This window comes from Pteropus vampyrus, unplaced genomic scaffold, assembly GCF_000151845.1.
Source record: "Pteropus vampyrus isolate Shadow unplaced genomic scaffold, Pvam_2.0 Scaffold390, whole genome shotgun sequence".
Taxonomy (NCBI): Eukaryota; Metazoa; Chordata; class Mammalia; order Chiroptera; family Pteropodidae; genus Pteropus; species Pteropus vampyrus.
Genome location: NW_011889171.1, coordinates 1,805,549 through 1,817,838, shown reverse-complemented (window position 1 = coordinate 1,817,838; position 12,290 = coordinate 1,805,549). Strand labels below are relative to the sequence as shown.

Genomic DNA, 12,290 nt, shown 5'->3' with positions numbered 1-12,290 from the left:
TTGATAGTTGTAGTTCCCTACTTAAACCCTTAGATGTGTTCCCATTGTTCAAAATAAAGTACAATTTCTTAAACCTAATTTAAAAGACCTTTCAGGATCTGTTTCCTACTGATCTTTCTAACCTTATCTTTCACCTACTCCCTCTCCCTTACTTCCTAGACATACCAATTTATCAATTGCCTTTAGTTATCTGGACTTATTATCCTTGTTTATATCTGCAAACATATACCTTCAATGCTCCCCACCACGCCTGTTCTCCAGCTCTATGTAAAGTTTCTAGATTGTCCTCCAACCAAGCCAACTTGATTTCTCTTCTTTCTTGAAGATCCCTCATTATCCTGTACACGCTTCTATTTTTATTGTCTGTAACATCTTATTGTATTTATATGTTCCTGCATCTTTCTCCCTCTACTAGCCTATAAGTTTAATGAGGGCAGGGATGGTACTTACTTATCTTTGTTCTTCCGGTACCTAATATAGTGCCTAGCATATACTAATCACACCAGCCAATATTTATCAAGTGCTTATCAGTGCCAAGTAATTCTGTAAGTTCTTTACCTGTATTGACTCATTTAATCTTTACAACAACTCTATGAGTTAGGTACTAGTATTATGCTTAATTGACAAATAAGGAAGTAGAGACAGAGAGGTTAAATAGCTTGCTCAAGGTCACACAACCAGTAAGTGATGGTAACAAGCCCAGGTAGTCTAGCTCCAGGGTCTGTGCTTGTAATCATCGGTCTCTCAGTAAAGATTCAGTACATGCCTGTTCCATAAATGGGGAATTGGAAATGCGAGCCATGGGATTTTTTCACGTCATTATTCTGACCTTGACTATTTCATCTTTTCTTTCATTTTAAAATATCATTTTGTTCAGAACTCAGACACGATAAAGTTGCAAAATCAAATAACAGATCCTTTGCTATGGAGCTCAAGGGAGTCAATAAGGACAACTGTCATTATCCTCACACCTCTAAGCACTAGCAAGGTAGGTTGATTTATTGGTGCTCAGTGACTAGGGCCAAAGTACAGGAAAGTAAGATAGGACTAAACATTATAACATCTTAACATCAAAACATCATAACAGCAACTATTTACTGGGAGTTCCACAGATGCCAGGCACTTTGTTAAGAGTTTCACATGGATTATCTCATTTAATCTTTCCAACAGCTCTCTGTGATATAGGCACTGTCAAAATCTCCATCTTACAGATGAGAAAATGAGCTCAAAGAAATTAGGTAATTGGTCCAACGTTGCAAACCAGGATTTATGCCAGGGCTGCCAATTGCAGAGTGCTTTAAACAACTATGGTAGACTGCCTCCACTCACCTGTGTCAACTGTGACTCTAGAGCTGTGCTGCCCACGTAGGATAGCCACTAGCCACATGTGGCTTGGCAAATTTAAGTTAATTAAAATTAAATAAAAATTTTAATTCAGTTCCTCAGTCACACTAGCTATATTTCAAGTGCTTGAAAGATACATGTGGCTAATGACTACCATATTAGAGAGTGCAGACAAAGAATATTTCCCTTATCAGAGAAAGTTGTATAGACTAGTGCTGCACTAGAGTGCTCCTAAGACAAGGAAGGCTCAGCAAGCTTCTTCCAAGTGCTGTACCATTCTCTCCACTCTGCCACTCTGGATCTTCTCACTTTAGAGTTTCGGGGAACTTTGAGGCATACGTCAAGGTAATAACTTTCATTACTGTCCCTTCTATCATTCACCTCCTCAGCAATATCACCCTTCCTATCTACTACCTGTAATTTATCCTCATGCTCCATTCCAGTTGTCCCTCCCCTCTCCAGTTCTGGAAATGCAGAAGTCCTGTTGTTATTCATTCTCATTCTGCCTCCAACCCAGATGATTGGGTAGAGGGCAGAGATTTCACAGCCACAAGTATAAAATTTCTCCCAGAAGTAAAGATACTTGACTGTTGTCTGCAGTCACACCCTGTCTCACCACCTGCTGCCTTCTCAGCAGTCCAGAGGTAGGGCTCACCCTAAGCTTGGCCTGGCTGGCCTGAAAGCAGTTGAGATGCAGCCTCTATGACCACTACAACTCCAATATTATTTTGGAGCTGGTGAAAAGAACCTGGCACCTTTTTAAAGTCCCATGTTATCCAATGTAAATGAAATTTGATAGGATACTAGAAGGCAGGCTGGTTATAATCTGCTCTGCACATAGGGACAAGTGGGAAAGAAAGAAGACAAAGCACCCAGGGATAGGAGAACTAAATAAGATATACTCAATTACCCATGGTCATGGAGAACAGACATGGCAGGATATTATCCAGGATATTTGGCAGTCGATAATCCAAAAGGCACTCTGGAATACATTTGTATGACCCATCCACGCCCTACCTCTGAGCTCCAGCAGATTTATCCCTTTAATTGCCTTTTCTCAGATTGACTTTAAAATGAGTATCTATTTTCCAAGCTGATTGTAGCTGATGGCTAGAGGCAGTGAGCAACAGCATGAAGACTGGGAAGGATAAGGATAGCCTAAAATGATCAATTAGTCATAAAAAAATCTCAATATAGGCATTTGAGAGCCACTCATACACTACCCAGAGGGATTCTTCCTGTCAAGGCAACTAAAAAGTTGAGTTACCTAAGACTCTTCTTGGAGGCCCACGCCACAGGTCTACTAAGTCAGAGGTCTCAAGGTCTTTCAGTCCCTAATGCTGCCAGTCACATGGTATAAGGTGGTCAAATTCAGAGACACTCTGTTGATTCCTAAAAGATTCTCATACAGAAGCAACTTTATTCCAGCTCATGCAACTTAACAATGAGATATAGTAGGGAAAGGAAAGCTGGGAGGGCTCTGTCCCCATTCCTGTGATGTGTAGGCCACACTACCTCTGCAAACACAGCTGTAAAGAGGGACAAAAAAACAACACTCAGGGTTCTGGTTCAGTCATGCTTGAAGAGGTTATAGCAGAGTGATAATGGAACAAGGAAAGGACCAGGGCCAGAAGACAGAGTCAATACTCCTGAAAGCAAGAGTCCTTGCTGGAGACATTTATCGGTTTCTGTCTTCCCTCTGAGGGGAAGAAAGTAGGTCAACACACTCAAAGAACTGTGACCAGGAACAGCAGGTCTGAGAGGGAGTCTTTCACTGAGCCCTGCCAAGATAAAACAGTAAAAGACACGCCTTTCATTTTAAGGCATTTGGTTGAAGTCACTTAGCTTTGGGAAAAACTCAGGCTGTTGATCCCTTGGTGTGTATTCATTCCCTGTAGGCCCTAGGAACTGGGTGCAAAAGGAGGCTCACATTTTTAAACCACATCTGAATGGCTGGCTGGCATGAGCTGGCAAGCACAGGAATGTTTATGAGCAAACTGTGTGCCTATTTTGGCTTTCAGACAAGATGGAAAAGGCTTGGGCAGCTTGGCTAAATATAGACAGCACAGGGTGGCCTAGGAAGCAGGAGAGCTAAGTTTCATTCCCAGGCCTCTGAGTTAACCTTGGGGAAAACTCCAAGTGTCTTTCTTTCCTATACTGATTTGTTCTTAGTAAGGCAGGAGTATTGAATAAGTGTTCTCAGCCCTAGAGAAGGGTTCACACAGTCTGTTGCATTTTCTTACCTCATCTTCCCTTGAAACATCTAAGTTTAGGAAAAAGACTGGTTATGAAGCTGAAGTAGCTGATATACTTATGGAAACAGTACAAAGTTATGATGACCCACTGAGAGCTATGAGTCCTCCTGGACTAATCAAGGTTGCTGCCCAACCAGAGCCAGAAGGAGGCTAACTGACCCCTGGTATGGAGGCAGAAGTGGCAGAGAAGCACATAAGAAGTGTCAAATCAGAACTCCTTCTGCATAACACATGGCTATGAGGCAATCAATGTAAAACATAGGAATTTAAGCAGGCAATTTTAGTAGGAAATTCAGAAAGCAGGCAGTTCCTGTCCTTTGTCACTGCCCATATGCCATTTCCTTCCTCAGTAAGATTCTACTTGTACAGAAGCAAGGAACCCGAACCAAGGCAGCTACTTTTCCAGTAGGTAGTTAGGTGGCAATGTTCTTAGGAAAAACCTGGACTAGTCGTGGAGCAAGGGAAGCTGAGCCCAAGGAAATTCTTCGTTGTTTCATGACTCAAGACCCTTGGCCCTACCCTCAGTCCTAGACAATTCCACCAGAAGTCAGTGTATCTCTGTGTGGCAAGAATATCTGGGAATAGCTATTATTTTCTTGATTATAAAAATAGTAAGTGGATAGTTCATATAATTAAGAGTATAAAGGAAACTATAAAGTAGAAAATAAAAATAAAATAATCCCATCACCTAAAGATAACTGCTAACAGACTTTATGTAAATTTGAAGTACTCAGGTCTGAATTCAAGCCCTGGTACTATTGCTTACTTACAGTGTGACCTTGGGCAAGTTACTTAACCTTTCAGAGCTTTGGTTTTCTTCTCTGCAAAATGAGAATAACCATAATACTCACCTTAAAGTATTGTTGTAAGGATGAGAGAATTCATATAAAGAGGTTTAGTAGTCCCTGGCAAATAGTAAGTAATCAATAAATGTTGGCCATCATCATCATTATCATTATTCTATGTGCTTATATGCAAAACCACCCATATAGATGGCTGCATAATATTTCATCTTATGATTGTACTGTTTCTGTAGTGTTAAATATTTATGCTATTTTTAAGATTTCACTATTACAAAACTGCTGCCAGGAACATCCTTGTACATATATCTGCTTGTACATCTCTAATCATTTCCTTAAAATTAATTTCCTAGAATTAAGTTTACTGTGGAAAAGAGTATGACTATTTTGGGGGCCCTTATTACAGATTATAAAATGGCTTTCTAGAAAGGTTGCACTCATTTACATTTCTATCAGCAGGGCACATAAGAACCCATCTCTTCATACTTTCACCAATAATTATAACACGTTTTAAAGTCTTTGCCAATTTGATAGGGGTAAATGGTGTCTCGTTTTCATTTGTATGACTGGGTTATAAGGGACAATAAACATTTTAAGCTAACTTTCTGCTAAATTTATACAGGAACTCATATGTTCCCAGAGACAAAATCCATAACAAAGACTTCAGGAATCCTGGAATGGAAACACACAAGGAACATTCACATAAAAATAATTCACATTTGAGTACTTGATAGACTTATTTTTCACCATTTTCAATTGTAAAATATAACATACAGAAGACTGTATATCAAGTATTGTAAAGTAAATATCTTTTCATTACCATCTTTGTCAAGAAATAGGACTTTGCCAGCTAACTCAGAAGCCTGACACATGTCCCAATCCAATCCTAAAATTAATGACTATGCTGACTTTTATGGTAATCCCTTCTTCCCTTTTTAAAAAATATTTTTTCAATTACAGTTGGCATACAATATTATATTAGTTTCAGGTGTACAACATAGTGATTATCATTTATGTATTTTATGAAGTGATCACCTCAATAAATCTAGTACCCATCCAATGCCATACATAGTTATTAAAATATTGACTATATTCCTTATGTTATACTTTATATTTTGTAACTACCAATTTGCACTTCTTAACCCCTTCCTCTTTTCTACCCACCTCTCATCTTGTTTGGGACTCTGTGCTTCCTGGGCTTGTACGTCTATTTCTTTCACCAGGTTAGGGAAGTTTTCCATCATTATTTCTTCAAATAGCTTTTCAATTCCTTGCTCTTCTCCTTCTGGAACCTCTATGATGTGAATATTGGTATGCTTGATGCTGACCCAGGCGCCCCTAAAACTATCTTTTTTTTTTTTGAATCTTTCTTTTCGCTGCTGTTCTGATTGGGTCTTTTTTGCAAGCTTATCTTCTAAATCTCCGATTGCATCATCTGCTTCATCTAATCTACTGTTGATTCCCTGTAATGTATTCTTCATTTCAGTTATCGTATTCTTCATTTCTGACTGGTTCCTTTTTATGTTTCCTAACTCCATATTTGTTTTCTATCTCTTTGTTAAAGTCCTGAATTCATCTCTTCCCCTAAGTTCATTGAGCATCATTATAACCAATGTTTTCAACTCAGCATTTGATAGATTGTTTGTCTCCATTTTGCTGAGTTCTTTTCTGGAGCTTTGTTCTCTTCATTCATGTGGGACATGTTTCTTTGTCTCCCCATTTTGGCTGCCTCCCTGTGTCCCTTTCTATGTATTAGGTAGGGCTCCTAAGTATCCTAGTGTAAGTAGAGTTGTCTTATGTAGTAGGTGTCCTAGGGGGCCCAGTGGCACAGTGGTCATCTGAGTCACGGTGCTCTAGATGTTTTTCTTGTATGGGTTGTGTGTGCCTTCCTATTGTAGTTGAGCACTGGTTGCTGTTTGCACATCAATGGGAGGGACTGACTCTCAGGTTGATTGGTTGTGAGGACTAGCTGGTGACTTCAGTGGTGGAGCTGTCATGCAGGGGCTGATCCTACAGCAGGATTCACTTTATCAGGGCTCTGGTGCCTGCCCAGTCTGTTCTTTGGGTGTGTCATCCTCAAATGAAGCCCTGAGTGATGCTCTGGCTTGGTCAGAGCCAGCCACCAGATGTGTCACCCTAGGGCCCCCTGGGAGGGGTCTGCCGCAGGTCCAGTTCAGCTGCAGCCTATGCCCTGCCTGGGGCCACCAGGCATGACCCACCAAGCAATCCACAAATAGCTGCTACACACACTAGGCTTGAAGGTGCCTCAAGGGGCGAAGCTGTGAACCGAGGTGGGCTGCTGCGGTGCTGGGCTTGGGGCTGCTCAGCAAGAAGTACGGGGCATACAGAGGCCAGATGCTGCTTCGTTGGGTTTTATTAACTTTGAGAGATTTTAGGAAAGTCTGTGGCATAAGCCAAGACAGGTCATTTGTATGGAAACGCTACTGGAATTGGCTTGGGTGAGCCTGCAAGTTGTGTGGGGCAGAGTCTTAGGGAATCACCAGGGCAGGGCAACCAATATTAGCCAGGTTGATGGAGACTCACATACTGTAACCACTTGCATCTACATGCCAGGAGGAGAGATGGTTCACCAAAAAGATAATGGCTTCTGCCAGCAGTTCTGTCTGGGAGAAAGCTGTCCCTGCAGCTTTTGCTCTGAAGCCTAACAATTCAATTCCTCCTTGAATGTCCCTGGCTCCTTTCAAATTGCTGCCCCAGTGCTGGAGCTCAGAGAGAGTGAGTCCACCAGAATGTAAATTCTCATGAGGGCTCCTTAAGAGGAATTTCTGCGATTCCAGCCATCCTCTATCTCATTTAGCCACAATTTCTACTGGTTTTCACAGCCAGAAATTATGGGAACTTTCTGGCACTGGAACCCTGGGCTGGGGAGTCCAGCCTGGGGCTGTGACCTCCTGCTCCTCTGGGGAGACCTCCACAGCCGAGAGGTCTCTCCTGATTCTCAACTGCCACATGTGGGTATGGGACCACCCTGTTCTGCATCTGCATCCTCCTACTATTCTCAAGGTGGCATCTTCTGTATGTCCCCAGTTGTAGGACTCTGTTCAGCTAGACTTCAAGCAACTTGCAATTCCTTCCTTCATTTTCTTTAAGGTCTTATCGACCAAGTTGCAGCCTTTAACATATAGTTTACTTTTGCCTTTTAATAATATTTTTAGTCTCTTTCACTTAGTAACTGATGTACTTGTAATAAAAATTACACTGGATTACAATACCTCAAAACAAATGCTCAAAACACTCGTTTTTGAAAATGGTGCTTTATAGACACATAAAAACATACAGATCCTTTTGTAGTTCATAAGTGTGATGATGGGTTGTTCATGCTCTTGTGTGAGATATGCCTCCCTCAAACCTTGCTACCACATTGGAATATTACCCGTCTGATGTAAAACAAAACAAAACAAACAAAAAACATATAATTTCCCCTAGGCATATGAATAAATAATTCTACCTCAAACTTAGCATATCACTTTGATATAGTTATATGTGTTGTTTTTGTTTCGAAATTATCCCTCCAATGTCAGTATAATTTCAACATTTTTCTATTCAAGCTTAAACGTCATTTACAAGTCAGGATTCCGGTTGTCAATCTTTTTTTTCTAACCTACTGGATAGTCAAAGTTCTTAGCTGTAAACTACTGAATCTACTCTGACTAGTTTAAGCAGAAAGGAAATTTATTAAATGATATTAGGCAGTCCACGGGATCTCTTGATACCCATAAAGCTAGGCTCTGAAGAAGCCAGAAACACAGTGCAACCATGCGGTGAGTGTTGCTCTGGAAAAAAAAAAAACCCCGCTGCCACTACCTTGGAGAAGACATCGACTCTCTACGATCCTTGCCTTCCATTTGGAATTTCCAAGCTGCTGGGATCTTCCTTTAAACAACCTTTAGAAGCCAGTCAAAGAGACCACTGGGCTGGATGGATTTGGGCTGTTTGATGTGGCCTCTCTGCTGCTTGCTAGTTTCTCCTGTCCAGAATACTGACATGTCCTATGTTGGATACCAGAAGGCACAGAAAATCTTTCTGTATATATTTTTTTTCTACTCAACTTTTCAGTAGAATGTAAACTGTAAGGGCAGAGACAAGTCCATCACTTTAAAGTAATGAAATAGTGATTATTCATTATCTACTACATTCATCAACAAGTATTTCTTGAATGCCTACTCTGAATTTGGCAAAGTGCTAAGTGCTGGGTATATCGTTATGGACAAGATAAAAAAGTATCTTCCCTCTTGAGCTTACGTTTTAGTTAGTGTTGAGGGACAACAAATATATAAACAAATACACAATCATGATTTTAGAGGAGGGGAGGGGATAGGCTATCTTAGATAGGGTGGTCAGAGAAAGTCTCCATGACGCATTGACAATGGAAGTAAAACATAAAGGATAAGAAGGATCCAAGCATTTGAAGAGTAAGGAGAACAATCCTGGAAGAAGGACTATCATGTGAGCAGGAAACAGACCTACTCACTTGGTCTGAGGCCAGAGCATGATGAGTGAGAAGGCAAGTAAAATGTTTGAATTTTAATCTAAGCATGATGAGAAGCCATTGGAGGCTGCGAATAGCAGTGAGTGATGTAATTTGGTATATATTTTGAAGGATCATTCTGGGTGGTGAATGGAGAACTGGCCATGGGGAAGACAAATAGAGACATTTAGAAGGCAAACAATTCAGATGAAAGATGCTGGTGTTTTAGACTAAGGTGGTTGAGAGAATGAGAGATAGTCATATTTGGGATATATCTCAGAGTTAGAATTAATAGGAATCAGTGATTGGCTGTAGGAAGTGAGGAAGATGAGAATCAAGGATAACATCCAAATGTGAGGGCTTGAGCAATAGAGTGAATGATGCTGACAGTTACTGATACAGAGAAGAGTAGGATAATGGGGTGTGAAATTTGAGTTCAGATTTTGACATGTTAAAGTGTCAAAGTCTATGGGGCTGGACATGGCAAGTAATGAAATATATATGAATCCTGAGCTCAGAGGACAGGTCATATCTTGTGTTATTCCATGCTAAGCACTCTGAAAGGATACATGAATGTGTAAGACAAAGTTTGGAAGAAAGAGTTAACACAGAAGGTCTAGTAGATTAGTCTTTTCATGTCTCCAGGTGAGCCTGAAATCATAATTGGCCTTAGACCTAGCCCTGGGAATATGGCCCTCAGAATGTTCTTCATGTCTCTGATTGATGACGTTGTTTATATGTCCAGAGCGTTGGGGCATATTGTATCAGCTCATTAGGACTTCTCAGGATTGTTTAACAAGATATGTGATGTGCCTGGTTTCAATGTTGGAGTACTGAGTTTCATTTCATAAAAGCCTCAGACTCTGATATTTGAGTGGGTTTTCCTGGACAGAGACATGTCACAGGTGTCCCTGTAGTTTACTGCTAGTTGTTCCTGTGTGGCCCTGGATAGAAAGGACGTGGAAGCCTGCACCTGACCAATACATGTATTTTTCCTGCTGTCTTTCTCTGAATCCTTTGTTGTAATAAACTTTAGCTGAATAAAACTTGCTGTTGTGTTTTGTAAGTCCTTCTAGTGAATCACCCAACTTGAAGTGGTTTTAGGATGCCTAAAACATAGCCTTTGCCCTCAATGGGCTTAAGATTTAGTTGAAAAGGAGAAATACACATACATGAAGCAATAGTGATGCAAGCAGGACAAAAAAGTACAATCAGGCTGAGCATAGTGACTAAGTCTTTATTCATCTTTGCATCTCCCAAAGAGGGCTCAGGATCTGGGAAGTCCTCAATAATTGCAGGAATTTAATGGAAGAGATGGAACATGCTATATGGATAAGGTTTTGAAAAAGCTAAGAGGAGAAGAAGAGCATGCCAACTGAAGAAAACAACTTGATGTAATCCCAGAAACAAGAACAGGCAGCATTTGTTTGTAGAAGCTGTCCTCTTAGTCTCTCTGCTCCACAATGCCTGGCTCAGTCACCAACAGTGGGCATTTAATAAATTCTGCTACTTGTCTGGTATCCATGTCCAGCTTTGCTGCCACACCATTTTCAGCCATTTCCCTGCTTTTTTTCTAGGCAAGGTGATGGCACAACATATTCCTTCTATGCCTACTCAAGTCACTTGCAAAAGAGTAAACTGAGGCTAAGATGTCTAGTTCTAAATCTTATTGCATCACACAAGAATGGTTAGCTGGGCTGATCTCCCTGTAATTCAGTGATTAAAATTCCATATGAGACTACAGTAACTCTATTAATACTGAATTTCATATGTTAGTTCCAAAATCAAAACTCCCAGAACTTATGCACCTCTAATACAATCTTTCCATATTCTCAGGGCAGTTTTCAAAAGAATTAAATAACTACTTCACCAAAAGAGAGGTTCAGGTGAAGGGAGACATGAATACCAAGGAAAAGAAATGATACTTTTGGAAATGCACCAAAACATTCCTGTTTGTATGAACAGGAAAGAGAATGGAAGGTTTAGATATTAGAATTTAGAGATCATCTAATGCAACCACCGTGCCCTCTCCTTCTGGCAGATGGATAAGAGATTTGTCTAAGATCACACAGCAGCCCACAGCTGATCCAGGACAAGAACCCAGATTTCCTGATTCCCAGTCCAATGTTCTACCAGATTTCACAACCATCCCCCAGTGAAGCATGTTATGGGCCAGAACAGAGAAGGGTAGCAAAACGCAGAGCCAAGGCATTACAATTACAAGGGCTAAGTGAGACATGCTTCTGACTGTTTATGGGGCTCTGCAGCCTCATTGTTTCTTTACTTTGAGCTGAGCCAATCGTACACTGTGTTATGGAGTAGGGGGTCAGGAGGAGTGAATAAAACAGACCTTCCTGCTGGCAGAAGTGCATGGCCAGACTATTAATCAACTAGCAAAAGGAGGGATGTAACTGCAGATGCATGACAGCAGCAGAAAGCCCTGGCTCAACCAGCATAGTCTCCCACCCAAGGCCTACCAGTTCACAGCAGCTGGTCAGAAAGCTCATGGTCACACAAACAAGACAGGCTGCAATCTGCGTACCAGCATCCGTGCCCTGTCCAGACATCTGACTCAGAGGTGGTGGCGAATATGCTGGGCTGGTTCATCAGTACAGTGAACCCAGACAGTGACATCTCTGAGGATTGAAGTCATTTCCTGTTTGGGACCCCAAGCCCTAAATTGCACATCCACACAGCTCAGGCTTCCACAGAGGACCTCAGGTGGCTCCTGGGCCAGTAGAAGAAATGTGGAAAAAGCCTATGGGCAATTGAGGGAGCCTCCAATGAAGTCTGAAATGTGACACCTCTAGAAGGACCAAATCATTAAATGAATGAATTCATCATTCAAATTACATTCTTACTCGATGCCTGAAACACTCTCACAAAATGAGTGTTCCTTTCAGCCCCTCAGGGCTTCAAATCTGTACTATAAAAAGGTATTATATTCTCATTAGAGGAAATAGCTCGTAATTCTGGTTTAGGTGAGGTATGGCAGAGTTAGAAATAATTGAATTTGTACAGATAAGGGAATCTTATCCTTTAAACACCAAAACTTTTAAACAGTATTTTTAATGACATGAAATATTATATATCATATACTTCCCATATTTCTTACCCTGCTAACTCAGGGTAATCAGAATCAACATCATTTATTGTGTTATGCTACTTTGTTTTTCTGTCTTGTCAGGATATCAGGCCTTCAGCAGGCACTTCCCCTGTCAGTTTGTCTGAGCTTCTCCTCCCCATCCCCAACTCCAATATCTCTTCCTGTTGCTTTTAATCTGGATGGCTAGGAAACCAGATTAGAAAACTCTTGAGAGCTAGGTTATAAACAAGGCACTAGAAAAGTCCTGGGGAATAAAGTTTGTGGCTTTAGTGCTGTCTGTGTATTGGAGGGAGTTC

General features: G+C 40.9%; 1 protein-coding gene and 1 non-coding gene across 7 annotated transcripts in view; one reads left to right on the top strand and one right to left on the bottom strand.

Moving 5' to 3' along the window:
- The window catches only part of LONRF3 (LON peptidase N-terminal domain and ring finger 3), a 135,014-nt gene that overhangs the window by 101,748 nt on the left and 20,976 nt on the right, over positions 1 to 12,290 (bottom strand). The gene's annotated exons all lie outside the window — the stretch shown is intronic.
- Positions 7,700 to 7,803, top strand: LOC111731673. The gene has a single exon (XR_002777251.1). It is a non-coding gene; the product is annotated as a small nucleolar RNA U13 (small nucleolar RNA).